The 14,828-nt window shown below is 43.6% G+C and overlaps 1 long non-coding RNA gene across 1 annotated transcript in view; it reads right to left on the reverse strand.

Annotated features, from left to right (window-relative positions):
* LOC121924096 overlaps positions 1-12,946 on the reverse strand; it is a 56,603-nt gene extending 43,657 nt beyond the window's left edge. Inside the window, exon 1 of the long non-coding RNA XR_006102523.1 lies at positions 12,639-12,946. This is a non-coding gene — a long non-coding RNA (uncharacterized LOC121924096). The remainder of the gene's footprint in view (positions 1-12,638) is intronic.
* Between the last annotated feature and the right edge of the window lie 1,882 nt (positions 12,947-14,828).

Raw genomic sequence — 14,828 nt, forward strand, 5'->3', positions numbered from 1 at the left:
GTCTTCAGGCCAGCCCCTGATGGTACTGGGCCAGCCTTCTCTCTCCCTCAGAGGCCGAACGATGACAGTTAGGGAGGGAGGTTGGTAAAAAGATGCTGGTAAAATGGGGTGTTTTTGGGCTGAATTAATTTATTTCTAAATAAATTGATTCAGCCCAAGGCAAATTCGAATCAGATTTGAATCTGCCCTGGTTCCCACTGGCAGTGGCTTTTCCCTGGCCTCTCTGCCCCAGCCTCCGTCCCTGGCCTTCTTCCGTCCCCTCCCTCCATCTCTGGCCTTCTTCCCAGCCTACCTTCTCTGTCCTCTTGGCCCGGACTGCCTCCTCCGTCTCCCAGGCCTCTCCACCACTCAGCCTGGCCTTCTCCACCATGCGGTCTGGCCTCTCCACACAGGCCTTCCCATTGCCTCTCTGGCACCAGCCTTGTTCCAATGCAAAGATAGTGGGAACCACGTTCGGGGCCAAACCAAATCATAGACATGTAAGTGGGAATTAAGCCTAGAATGTAAAAACATCTAGACATATACAAAACACGTCTCTGTTTCTGTTTCCTTCTCATGCTATCCCTCCTTGTCCTCAGCTTACTTTCACTGGTGCAAACTGAGTTTAAAGTGTAAAGGTAATTCACACTCAGTTAATTTAGCAGGGGAGAGAGGAGAAGAGGGGGCAGAATATTGCTCTCCCCAGTGAACAGAATATTGCCCTCCCCAGCAAAAGCAAACTGCTGCAGCCTTTCCTAGCTTGTGTGATCTTCTTCCTTAATAACTTTTGCCTCTTTGGCCACATCTGATGCTGTTTAGTTGCACGTGTCCTGGTTTCATCTGTGAAATGTTGAACAGTATACACTACCCTAGGTCATCTTCCCCATTGTGTGTATGTACCTTCAAGCCACCCGTTGGCTTATGGTGACCCCTGAATTTCACTGGGTTTTCTTAGGCAAAGAATATTTAGAGGTGAATTTTCCATTTCCTTTCACTCAAATATAACCTACAGTACCTGATATTCATCAGTGGTCTCTCATCCGAGTACTAATAGAAAGCATTGTTTCACATTGGTGACCTTGTTTGGTACTTTTTGTGTTAGTTTGACAGTTTGAAACTGAGGAAAGATATGAAGGCTGAGGATTTTTCTCTGTTACTAACCTGCTTGCACAATTTTATAGCTATAGGGGTATAATTTCTGGATAGGGATTATCTGGGTAGAATTAGCTGTTTAAAGTCTCATTTCTGCCATTGGCTGTGAGTGGATGCTGACACCATCAGCAGAGGAGTTAGGATATTTCTTTGTTGAATACCCTCTGGCTGCATCATTTATTTCTACTAAAGCTTATCTTGTAACAGTAATGTGTGTCATCTTCTTCAGCAAACAAAGTCTTAGGAGGCCTGGAACTACTCCCAGTTCCAGCACAAAACACCTCTCAAGAATGCCACCATATTTTACTAAAGCCACAATCAGTTATGCCCTGAAAAGACTTATTGGAAGCCTAGAGGAGTATGTGAAACTTTCCCTCAACAACATTATTTCCACCTTTTCTCAAAGTTTCTGAGAAGATTGGCCTAAGGAAGAGTCTCCCAAACTTGCTTTGAATTTCACTAAAGGAAAAGGGGAAAATAAAAAGGAAAAGGAAATACTGGTGGCATTGCTGAGGGTGACTTGACATAAACCTTTTTTTTTCACAAGGAAATGTCAACACAAGGCAACAAATCCCGGCCATTTTTATATGGTGACTCACTTGTTAAAATCCATTCCTCTGTGGTGAAACAGGAATGCAAACCATGGAAAAGATACTGTGGATGGATTGATTTCACATAGTTGCACCTCTACTACACCGCATGGGGATACATTTATACATTCTAAAATTCCTCAAAACATATATTAGTCCAAGGGAAGAACTAGACATAGCCACAAGTATGTTTTGATGAGAGCTGGCTTGTGGATCATAACCAAAGGCACCTTCTCCTTTAATAATTCATTAGTGCATTTGAGAGTATTCCATGCAATGTTTAGATGATAAAATGAGATGATATTAACTCTTTTTTTGTTTTGTTTAATTACCTGTTGTTCATATATTTTCTTAAATCAGTTCCTGATACTGCATAACCACATATGTGCTCAAAGTTGAATTTGGCCTTGTTTGGAAAGACAGATCATATAGAAGAGAGGAAATTGGACTTTGTGATATTGTTTATCTTTCCCTGTTCTTTAATTTTCTCTTTGTTTAAATTTTCAAGGGAAAGCATTTATCTTTCCAAGGGATCAAATAAGCTGGGTGGTAACTCAATGGATATACAATTCATAGGGAGCAGGGACAAGTATTAAAAGGTAGATGGACAGATAAAGTTTGGAAATCTAGTAATGTGTGATTTGCTATCACTGTGTCCAAGGGGGATTGTTTTAAAACTTAATAACTAAAGAAAGAGAAATATAGGACTTTTTTAAAATTTTGTGACACTGCAGTATGGATTGACTTTCTGTGAAAAGTGATATAGATCTTTAAAAAACTATATCTAGTTTGAAGTAAGACAATTCCTTCAACCAACATAATATGCACTAAGCATAGACTTTTATACACCGAAATAAGGAAGCAGATACACATATAGTTATTTATTTTAAAGCTTTTCACTTTGCTCTTCAGGTGAAAAGACTTTGAAAGCAGCTGACATAGATCTGACATATGACAGTTCATGCATCTTCAGCTTGAAATGTGATGTAACACAAAAAGAGGAAAGAATGTCTGGGGAAAAGAACAAAAAATGCAAAACTTAGTAATAAAGTTCAGTAAGTGTAATTCAATAGATCAAAGGGCTGGAACTGAAACCGGAGGTGGAAGTAAGCAAACTGGAAACACTGGTGCTCCCTCTCCCTCTCCCTCTCTCTCCTCCTGGCTTCTGCTTCCTCTTTCTGTCTCTAGCAATCTCAGCAATGAGAGTTAGTAGCCGGAGGAGTAGTTAGAACTTTCACCCTGGAGTAGCATTGCCGGATTACTTGCAGCATTTGGGACAGAAATGGCATGGTCATGTTAAGTATCTATCTCTTCCATGCCATGGGTGCCGCATTTTATTTTGTGTAAAGGTCTTGCAATATAGTTGAGCCCAAACCTATGATATGAGAGCAGTCCGGCCAGAGAGAGGAGAAGGAGAGGAGCTGCTTGGCAGCCATTTTGAGACCGTGTGCTTGAGACCGTGTGCTCATTGCTGAAGGGGTGGAGCTTCTGTGAGTCACATCTGTGAGTCACAAGGGGGTGGAGCTAGCAGACTAGCTTTATATACCAACTTTTAGTTTTAGTTTTCTTTAACTCAACAACTCTACTCAAGTGGCATCAGGTTAGAATCAGATATTGAAATAGAACCTTGCCTTTAAGTATCAGATAGCAGCCAGTACATTCCTTTAAAGAAGTACTCCCAGTAGATTGACTGTCCTAGTCATTACTAAAGACTTTGCAGTATGGACAACGAGGGATCTGCTGTAGTCACCTGCAACTCTTGTGGGATGTTTCTCTTCTTGCCCACAGAAGTCGAGAACTTCACATGCACCAAGTGCAAGTTGGTAGCACTCTTGGAGGAGAAAGTGCAGCAGCTGGAGTCAAGAGTAGCTACACTTCAGCATATTAGGGAACAAGAGGATTTCCTGGACACAATAGAACTAACCATCTTGGATGAGTACCATGCAGAGGAAGGAGCTAGGGTGGAAGAGGTCACTTGCCATACACAGGAGGCAGACAGCTGGAGGAATGTCACAAAGAGAAGTAAGCCAAGAAGGAATTGTTCTGGGAGCTTGCAGCTAGAGAATCGATTCGAAGCTCTTTCCCTTATCAAGGAGGATGAAGAAGAGCAGCATGGACAGACTTCAGGGACAGAGCAGGGGAGCCTGAGAGTCCCACCCGAGGGAACAGTCGCTGCTAAGCCTCGGAGGAGGCGTGTGGTCGTAGTGGGGGACTCCTTGCTGAGGGGTACAGAAGCAGTGATATGTAGGCCTGACAAGATGTCTCGAGAGGTGTGTTGTCTTCCAGGAGCAAAGATCCGTGATGTGACAGAGAGGCTGACAAGACTGGTCAAGCCTACTGACAAATACCCCTTCCTTTTGGTCCACGTGGGAACTAATGATACTGGAAGACACAGCCTTCAGAACATCAAAAGGGATTACGAGGCGCTTGGTAGGAAGCTGAAAGGAATGGATGTACAGGTTGTCATCTCGTCTCTTCTGCCAGTTGAAGGGCATGGTCCAGGAAGGGAGAGGAAAATAGCGGATGTGAACAACTGGCTTCGCAGATGGTGCCGCCGAGAAGGATTTGGATTCTTCGATCATGGGCTGCGGTTCCATGAGGAGGGACTTCTTGCAACAGACGGGTTGCATCTCACGCCAGTTGGAAGAAATGTTTTTGCCAACAGTCTCAAGAACCTGATCAGGAGGGCTTTAAACTGAGTTCCGAGGGGAAGGGAGACAATATTAAGGAAGGCGAAAGGGATGGCGAAAATAGTCAAACTGGCATAGAGGAAACAAGAAAAAAAGTGCAAGGACCCAACAGTGGGAGGCAAAAAAACTTGCACAGGCAGCAAGTAAAAGGGAACTATGGTCTGCGATGTCTCTACACTAATGCACAGAGCATGGGAAATAAGCAAGATGAACTCGAACTCCTAGTACAACAAAGCAAATATGATATAACAGGCATCACTGAAACCTGGTGGGATGAGTCTCACGATTGGAATGTGGAAATAGAGGGGTATAACCTTTTAAAGAGAAATAGGCCAAACAAGAAAGGAGGAGGAATAGCACTATATGTCAGAGATATTTACACCAGTGAAGAGATCCAGGACATCAATCATGGAAGCCAGGTGGAGAGCATCTGGGTAAAAATTAAAGGGGAGGGAAACAACAAGGATGTTACGGTGGGAGTCTACTACAGACCCCCAAGTCAGACTGAGGAATTGGATGATATCTTTTTAGAACAGATGACCACACAGTCAGAAAAGAGAGATGTAGTAGTGATGGGCGACTTCAACTATCCTGATATTTGTTGGAAGTCAAACTCAGCAAAATCCTCAAGGCCTAGCAAATTCCTCACTTGCCTGGAAGACAATTTCATGGTCCAAAAGGTGGAAGAGGCAACAAGGGGGTCAGCTATTTTAGATCTGATCCTAACCAACAAGGATGACTTGGTTAATGGGGTGCAAGTGGTGGGATCATTAGGTGGAAGTGACCATGTTCTCCTGGAGTTTGTAATACAGTGGAAAGGAGAAGCCAGGCATAGTCAGACACGCATCCTAGACTTTAGGAGAGCGGATTTCAGTAAACTTAGAGAGGTATTGAGGGCAATTCCATGGTCAGAAATACTAAAAGATAAAGGAGTTCAGGATGGATGGGACTTTCTCAAAAGGGAGATACTGAAGGCACAATTTCAAACAGTTCCAGTGAGAAAGAAAAACGGGAGGTGTCTCAAGAAACCAGGATGGATGACTAAGGAACTTTCAACCGAGCTAAGTTTGAAACGGAACATGTATAAGAAATGGAAAAAGGGGGAAATCACAAAAAAGGAATTCAAAGAAATAGCAGGCATGTGTAGGGGTAAAGTCAGAAAAGCTAAAGCACAGAATGAACTCAGGCTTGAAAGAGAGGTTAAGAACAACAAAAAGGGCTTTTTTGGATATGTCCGCAGAAAAAGGAAGAAGAAGGAAACAGTAGGGCCACTGCGTGGAGAAGATGGCAAAATGCTAACAGAAGACAGAGAAAAGGCAGAATTACTCAACACCTTCTTTGCCTCAGTCTTCTCAGAAAAGGCAAAGGGTGCTCAACCTGAGGATAATGGAGCAGAGGACAGGATAGGGGCATTTCAGTACAGAATAAGTAAAGAGATAGTAGAGGAACACCTTATTAATCTAAATGAATTTAAGTCTCCGGGACCAGATGAACTCCATCCAAGGGTATTAAAAGAAATGGCAAATGTAATTTTGGAGCCATTGGCAATAATCTTTGAAAACTCCTGGAAAACAGGAGAGATCCCAGCAGACTGGAGGAGGGCAAACGTTGTCCCCATCTTCAAAAAGTGGGAAAAAGACGATCCCAACAATTATCGTCCAGTTAGTCTGACATCAGTACTAGGAAAGATTCTGGAGCAGATCATTAAACAGAGAGTCTGTGAACATCTAGAAGGCAATGCCATAATCACAAAAAGTCAACATGGGTTTCAGAGAAACAAGTCATGCCAGACAAACCTAATCTCTTTCTTTGATAAAATTACCAGCTTGGTAGATGAAGGGAATGCTGTGGATATAGTATATCTTGATTTCAGTAAGGCCTTTGACAAGGTTTCCCATGACATTCTTGCAAACAAGCTTGTAAAATGTGGGCTAGACAAAGGAACTGTTAAATGGATCTGTAATTGGTTGACCGGCCGAACCCAAAGGGTGCTCAACAATGGCTCCTTTTCATCCTGGAGAGAAGTGACCAGTGGGGTCCCACAGGGCTCTGTCCTGGGCCCAGTGCTATTCAACATCTTTATCAATGACCTGGATGACAGAATTGGAAGCATACTTATCAAATTTGCAGATGATACCAAATTAGGGGGAATAGCTAATACCCCAGAGGACAGGATCAAGATTCAAAATGACCTGAATAGACTAGAAAGCTGGGCCAAAGCTAACAAAATGAAATTCAACACGGAGAAATTGCACTTAGGGCGGAAAAATAAAATGCACAGATATAGGATGGGTGACACCTGGCTGAATGAAACTACGTGTGAAAGGGATCTAGGAGTCCAAGTAGACCACAAGTTGAACATGAGTCAACAGTGTGATGCGGCCGCTAAAAAGGCCAATGCTATTTTAGGCTGCATCAATAGAAGTATAGTGTCTAGATCAAGAGAAGTAATAGTGCCACTGTATTCTGCTCTGGTCAGGCCCCACCTAGAATATTGTGTCCAGTTCTGGGCACCACAATTCAGAAAGGACATTGAGAAACTGGAGCGTGTCCAAAGGAGGGCAACAAAAATGGTGAAGGGTCTGGAAACCATGTCCTATGAGGAACGACTTAGGGAGCTGGGGATGTTTAGCCTGGAGAAAAGAAGGTTAAGAGGTGATATGATCGCCCTGTTTAAATATTTGAAGGGATGTCATATTGAAGAGGGAGCAAGCTTGTTTTCTGCTGCTCCAGAGAACAGCACCCGGAACAATGGATGCAAGCTGCAGGAAAAGAGATTCCACCTGAACATTAGGAGGAACTTCCTGACAGTTAGGGCTGTTCGACAATGGAATGCACTCTCTCAGAGGGTGATAGAGTCTCCTTCCTTGGAGGTCTTTAAACAGAGGCTGGATGGCCATCTGTCAGGGATGCTTTGATTTGGATTTCCTGCATGGCAGGGGGTTGGACTGGATGGCCCTAGTGGTCTCTTCCAACTCTATGATTCTATGATTCTATGATTCTATGATTCTGGGGTTCTCTGAAAGGGCCTTGCATGAGTGCCACATGAAGCTAGGGATGGAGTGGGGATGAATGACAAATTTATTTCAATTGGGTTTTCAATAAGAATTTAACGCCCCCCCCCCCAAATGCTATTTCTTTATGTCTGAGATGAAAGACCTTGGGATTATAACATTTCATATTTGGAGCAAAGCAATTCTAGCAAATTCATCTATTTAGACCTCAGCTTTGAGTGTTTAATTCTTAAAATTCTGAGTTTGAATCACAATATTCAAATGTGTTTGTAATGTTGATAGCAGCTACCAAAAACAAATCTTAATCTGGCCAACTAGTTGGAAAAACTTTTGATATTTTTCGTTCTGATAACATGAGAACAAAATAAGCAAATATTTGCAACTCTTTTAGTGTCTGGACTTTGTGAATGCTATCGAAAAATAAAATGTTATATATTTTCTTTTTTATATACTAAAAACACTGACCTCAGAAATCCTATGCTCTTAAAACACATTTCTTGTCAATGTGATCTTCTCATGTAGGGTAAAGTGACTCATTTTCCTATGCACAGTTTGATGACAGATCAGCCAACATAAGAACAGAAAATTTTTAAGAGATTCACACCTAGCTCTTAATTTTCTTGAGTATTTCATCTAACCACAGGAATATATTTCCCCTATGAAGTCATATTTAAATATTTATTTTTAAATGGCGAAGTGCTTTTGCATAAAGGCATGAAATAATGTTTGATTTGGCGGTCTGACAGCTCCACAAAATACTTAAAACGTGGTTCAGATATTGACATTTATTATTTTTATGAGAAATAAATGTACTCTGAGAGCGGAACTAAAAATATTGATTAATTTTCAAGGATTGAGATGGGAAAGAAAACAGCCTCTGGAGATGGTGATGTTGTCTAATGTTTTATGAAAACTCAGAACTGAGTAGCTAGATAGAGAAATATGTAGAAGCTCCTCCAGAACTTGTCATTGGAATAGGTTAGGTGAGGTAATCCTTTGCTCCTGATAAAGCAGGAGCTCTCCACTTCATACCCATGTTTTCTAAACATGGAGTAAGATGCTGAGAAGACCCACTCAATGAATTTTTCACTGATAAGTCAACACATAAGTAAATTCCATTGTATCAATAGGTCTACTTTAGCTCCAGCAACAGAGTCCAGGTCATTAGATTTAACATGGAATTACCCACAATAGAAGGCAAGACTATGTTCACATTCTGCCATTTCACTTTAGCTTTTAGGTCAATTTATCAGTGTCTTTCCATATTTTTCCTGAGATGTTTTCTACTCTAAAACATTCTGTGTGGATGGCAGAAAGACAACAGAGATCACTTTGCTTAAATGTTTCATATGAAGATATAGATCTTTTTATGCATGTCTTAAAGTCCTGTGATTGCTTAACTATAGTCTATCTATATTGTTGAGAATTGATGCCTCAAAACATGAAGGCAGTCATGAAAATGGACGACTGTCAAGTTGTTTTTCATATATTTTTTGTGAAAAAGAAATTGTTTGTGCAATAAAATTATGGATGCAATTTCAACTTACGCCTGGCTGTGGCATCCTGTTTTCTAGAGGCCTCCTTGCAGTCTGTGCAGTCCAGTTTGCATGTTTCCTTAAGAGTTTTATTTTTAACAAAATGCATTTTAAATACCACACTCGATTTCATAGAGAAAATAATTGTCATTGTCATGTTCACAAACATTTATGTTATCTGACTCCAGCATGGCTTTAGGCAATCAACCTTTTGTTGATCATTTTCATCATAACTGTACACACATATACACATGCTAATCTGTCCTAGAGGAAAAAATTATTGCTCCTGTCAGGAGCTCATATGGTAGAAAGATAACTAGTAAGTCCAGCTTCAATGTACTGTATATGTCATGGCATTAACTGTGAAGCACTGCCTTTGCATTAGGTTATGATCAAATGACATACACAATCACATGAGACATATGGGGGCACAGACAGTTACATGATACCTGTAGAGATATGAATGTGAGAGGGAGAGGAAAGAAGATTGTCGAGGATGGTCTCTTCCCAGATTCCATGCATTCATATGACTATTAAAAAAGTTTAAATGTCAGAATTCTCCCCTCCCATTTAAATTTTCCTTCAGCCTCAAATTCCTAACATTGCAGATAGGCACTGCAAATCATTCACACCTAGGACTCTTGTGTTTGACGTGCTGGCATTCTCTTAGTAAGTTCACTTGCCCCTGTTCTTTCAGTGTCTGAAATACATTTCTGAATGCTCTACTAAAGTTTTAAATTACTGCACTGCTTAAAATAAAGGGATGGAAATTAAATTTCATCATGGGACAGAATTTGTATTTAGGAGACAATGCTCCCATCTTGCACATACCACATAGCTACACCCCAGCTTTCATTTGTATTGTTGTTGTGTGCCTTCAAGTCATTTTCAACTTATAGTGACCTCAAACTGAACCTTCATGGAATTTTTTTTTTCAGAAGGGGTTTGCCATGGCTATCCTCTGAGGTTGAAATTTATGACTTGCCCAAAATCACCCAGTGAGTTTCCATGGCTGAGTGGGAATTCAAACCCTGGTCCCTTGAGTTCTAGTCCAATGTTTAAACCACTCCACTGGCTCCCGGCCTTTATTTGCACTTCCTAAAAATATGATGGCACTAAATCAGGCACTCCAAGGTGGCACTGTGGGAGCTTTTTAAAATGTTGACTTCATAGCCCCAGGCACTAATTGCAGAGAATCTAGGATGTGTTTCTACACCTGCCTGAAAACGACATGTAGACAACAGGCCTCTCAGAACTTTGTGACATTAGTTTCTGGTCTTCATTGGTTTGATTATAATGTGAATCTATAGGTGAAAATACAAGGGAATAGCAAAAAGAGTTGGTAAGTTTCCACAAATGGAAAAAAGAAGTGTGCAACCTCAGATATACAGTCGCCCCTTTGTGTCCATGGGGGTTACATTCTATACACCACCACCACCACCATCCCCTGTGGGTGCCAAAAACCATGAGACCTTGTCCCATTGGTTTTAATGGAGGCACATGGTGTGTGCAGCTGTGACTGTGCAACCACATGCATGCACTGCCAATAGGGATGAATGGGGTTGGGCTATCTGTAGATGTTCAAATATGCAGATAACAAGACTGTGCTTGGGGCAGGCAGACTGTACTTTTTAATGTTCTCAATGGCCCGTTACAAACGGGCCATATAGTACACGTGGAGCGCCCAGTAGGGTTAGGAAGGGGCGGTGCTTCCGCACCCCCTAACCCTAGTCCGCACTCCGTGCGCACAAAATGGCAGCGGCCGTTCCACACGGCCACCGCCATCAATACGTCATGACCGCATCGCCTCCAAACAAGGTGGCACGGTTGTGACGTATGGGGGCCACGCCACGGCGCCTATGGCACCCTTTGCGCGACCCCGGAAGGAGCTCCGTTTTGGAGCTCCTTCCTGCTTTGCGTCACTGGACGCAGCCTTCAGATGGCTGCGCCCAGCAATGCAAGGGAGAAAGGGGCCAAGCGGCCCCTTTCTCCTCCTCCTCGCCGTCATGGGGTGTCCTTGGGGCTTGAAGCCCCAAGGACACCCCTTTCCAGTCTGCAGGGAAGGGGCCTTTTGTGGCTTCCCCACAGCCTGGAAAGCGGCAGATTGGGGCCTCAGCGGCTGCCGTTGTGGCAGCTGAGGCCCCGATACACCGGGGAAAGCAGCACCTACAGGCCACCTCAAAGGGGCGGTCTGTAACTCGCCAATGTAAACAACTTGGTGTCCAGCTTGTCTGATCCTGCCCTAGGTTTGCTGGTGTGCATTGTCTAAACAGGAAAATGCCAGGCCAGGGAAAATGGGCCTTTTGGCCTGCTCTTACAGCCCCTGAGTAGCTAATACAGAGTTTTCAAAATATCTAGTCTTGATTTAAATTGCAGTACATTGAACAGAATTCTCTTGGTGGCATACACAAGTGTAAACTCCTGTTGCAGTTGCATGTACCATTTTAAGGCGTATTGCAGACAGAAATATCTATCACTTCACACAATTTCTCACACATAACCACACAACCTACATGTCACCTGCCAGCACACAAACCCCACCAAATGGTTGGGGCATTACTTTGTTGTTAACTACCCTCGAGTTGCTCTCAACTCTTGGCTGCCCTATGGATGAGACATCTCCAATACTTTCTGTCCTCCATCACTGTCCTCAGTTCTTGCAGATTCATGCCTATGGCCTTCTTATGGAGTCCAGCCACCTAGCATGTGGTTTTCTTCTGTTTCTGTTTCCTTCCACTTTTCCTAGCATTATGGTCTTTTCTAGTGAGCTATGTCTTCTCATGATCTGGTTAAAGTATGGCAGTTTTAGTTTAGTTACCTTGGCTTCTAGGGAATCTCAGGCCTGATCTATTCTATGACCCTTTTGTTTGTCTTTTTGGCTGGCCACTGCATCCTAGCACTGTTATGCCCAGATTTTAAGGGCAACCTGTTCAACCTGAGAGCGTGTACTGGAAATCTCCCTCCCAGTAAACCTATCCACAGCAGGGCTGACACAGACAAAGAGACACCAAATTTGGTTTTAGACACAAAGGCGGGTTACACACCGCCATTAAAGTATGTGCACAGCGCGTACTAGGGTTAGGAAGGGGCGGTGCTTCTGCACCCCCCTAACCCTAGCATGTGCTCCGCTCACACAAAATGGTGGCGGCCGTTCCACACGGCCGCCACCATGATGGTGTGACGAATGCGCCGCCTCCAAACAAGGCAGCGCGGATGTGACGCCATCGCTCCATGCAAGGGTGCTTAATGCACCCTTTGCGTGGAGCAGGAAGGAGCTCCGTTTCGGAGCTCCTTCCTGGTTTGCGTCGCTGGGCGCAACCTTCAGACGGCTGCGCCCAGCAACACAAGGGAGAAAGGGGCCAAGCGGCCCCTTTCTCCTCCTCCCTGCCACTGTGGGGTGTCCTTGGGGCTTGAAGCCCCAAGGACACCCCTTTCCAGGCTGTGGGGAAGCGGCCTTTTGACGCTTCCCCGCGGTCCAGAAAGCGGCAGATTGGGGCCTCAACAGCTGCCGTTCTGACCACTGAGACCCCGATACACCGGGGGAAGGCGCGCCTACAGGCCGCCCCAAAGGGGCAGTCTGTAATGCGCCAATGTATGTAACATGTATTGAAATACACAGACATAGACAGATACAAGTACCAAGAGAGCTCTCACACACACCATTCACACAATACTCACACACAGAGAAGGCACTTCACTGAAGCTGTTGAACAGTTGTTTTCATGAAGGCGTGGGAGCTCTGTTGCCGTGGGACCAGAGCACACCTTTGATTTGGAAAAGTCTCTCTTTTAAGGCTTTACCACGTCCTCTGTCCTGCTGTCTTTACGTGAGGACCTCTTCCTTTGACGCTGACTAACACTTCAGATCGAACAGTTTTTTTCAGTCTCTTCCTTTCCAGTCTTTGTTTCTATCCAGGCTGTTCGTACAGTCCTGAATATCTACTTCTTTACGGATAAGCAGCTACATCCAAGGTTTTGGACACGCCATCTATCGCCACATCAGCAGTTCTCAAAAAATCCTCGCCTCGCTTGCCAGGCAGCTTTCCCCATCATGCACTGCGCATTCTCCATTTCGTTTGCTCCAGTAGTGCCTTTCATACACATTCATACATTTCTTCACATACTCCCCCTCTTGGCACTTGGTTGATTCTAAAATTAATCAAGTGTCATTAATATTGGCTAACTTAGTTTATAGCAATAAAATCAAACCAATCCATACAATAGGATATATAAAAGGATAATAAAAGGGTTACATAAAGGAGAGATATAGATATAGATATAGATATATAGATATATGAAAGAAGCTCAATATGTCCAAGACCGAGCTTCTTGTTTTCCCTCCTAAGCCCACCCTTCACTACTCCTTTTCTATTTCTGTCAATAACATCTCTATCCAGCCGGTCCAGGAAGCCCGCAGTCTCGGTTTCATCTTTGACTCCTCTTTGTCATTTATCCCTCAGATCCAGACTACAGCCAAAGTCTGCAGATTTTTTTCTCTGCAATATCGCCAAAATCCGTCCATACCTCTCAGCTTCCACCGCAAAAACACTGGTCCATGCCCTAGTGGTCTCACGATTAGACTACTGTAACCTCCTCCTGGCAGGGCTTCCCCTCTCTCATCTCCACCCATTAATTTCTGTTCAGCATTCAGCTGCACACATTATTTCACTCGCTCGCCGTTATGATCATGTCTCCCCTCTGTTGTCTTCCCTTCACTGGCTCCCTTTTCCTTTCGCATCAGGTACAAACTTCTGCTACTCACCTTTAAAGCCCTGCATGGGCTGGCCCCTCTGTATTTAACTGATCTTCTCTCTCCCTACATCCCTACTCGCACTCTCCACTCTGGTAGCCAAAGTCTCCTCTCTCAACCCAGGATCTTCTCTGCCCCATCCCGGATCCGTCCCTTCTCTCTTGCTGCCCCTCATTCCTGGAACCTTCTTCCTCTGCATGCACGGCTCATCACTTCCCTAACCAGCTTTAAGGCTGAGCTGAAAACCATATTGTTTAGGGAAGCGTTCTCAGGGAATTTGTAATTGTCATCTGGCTGTCTGACAATATTTGATGTGATGTGATTTGCTTGATATTTGATGTTTTTAATCTGTTTTTTCTTTTCTATATGGTAATTTTATCTATTCCTCTTTTAATTGTTATTATCTTAGAATGTACGCCTTGGGCAGGTTTTTATTTACTCCTATTTTACCGACTTTGTACAGCGCTGTGTATAATTACAGCGCTATAGAAATAAAGTTTAATAATAATAATAATAATAATAATAATAATAAGAGAAAGAAAAGACAATAACACACATAATCATCCTTTGCTCCTGAGGACCTTTTCTAGTTCTTTCATAGCTGCTTTCCCCATTTTCTGGTGGGTTACAGACCACCGAAATGCGATGGTGTCTCACCGCCGCCGCTTGCAGTGTCCGGGAGCCGCAGTGGCCAAACCACGCGGGTCCCAGATGCTCCGAAGGAGTGTGGAAATCGCGCTCCTTCCTGGGCCCCGGAGAAGATGTCGCAAGGCGCTAGTCACGCACTTGCGGCATCACTTCTGGGGTGCGACGTGCGGACGCACAGCGTCCGCTATGTCAATATGGCGGCGGCTGTGTGGAAAGGCCGCCGCCATTTGTTACGGACTCTGTCCGTAATAGGAGTAGGGGCTTCTGGAAGAGATGCCCCTTTTTCAAACTGGGACGTCCTGAGGACGTCCGAAATAGCAGTTTGTAACGCGCCTTAGTCTTCTTCTGATTTCTTGACTGCAGTTCCCATTCTGATCAATGTTTGATCCAAGGTACAGGAACTCTTTTACTATTGCTATTTCTTCATTGTCTAGGTTGAATTTATGGATATCTTCCGTGATCATTATTTTT

This window comes from Sceloporus undulatus, chromosome 2 (genome assembly GCF_019175285.1).
Source record: "Sceloporus undulatus isolate JIND9_A2432 ecotype Alabama chromosome 2, SceUnd_v1.1, whole genome shotgun sequence".
Lineage (NCBI taxonomy): Eukaryota > Metazoa > Chordata > Lepidosauria > Squamata > Phrynosomatidae > Sceloporus > Sceloporus undulatus.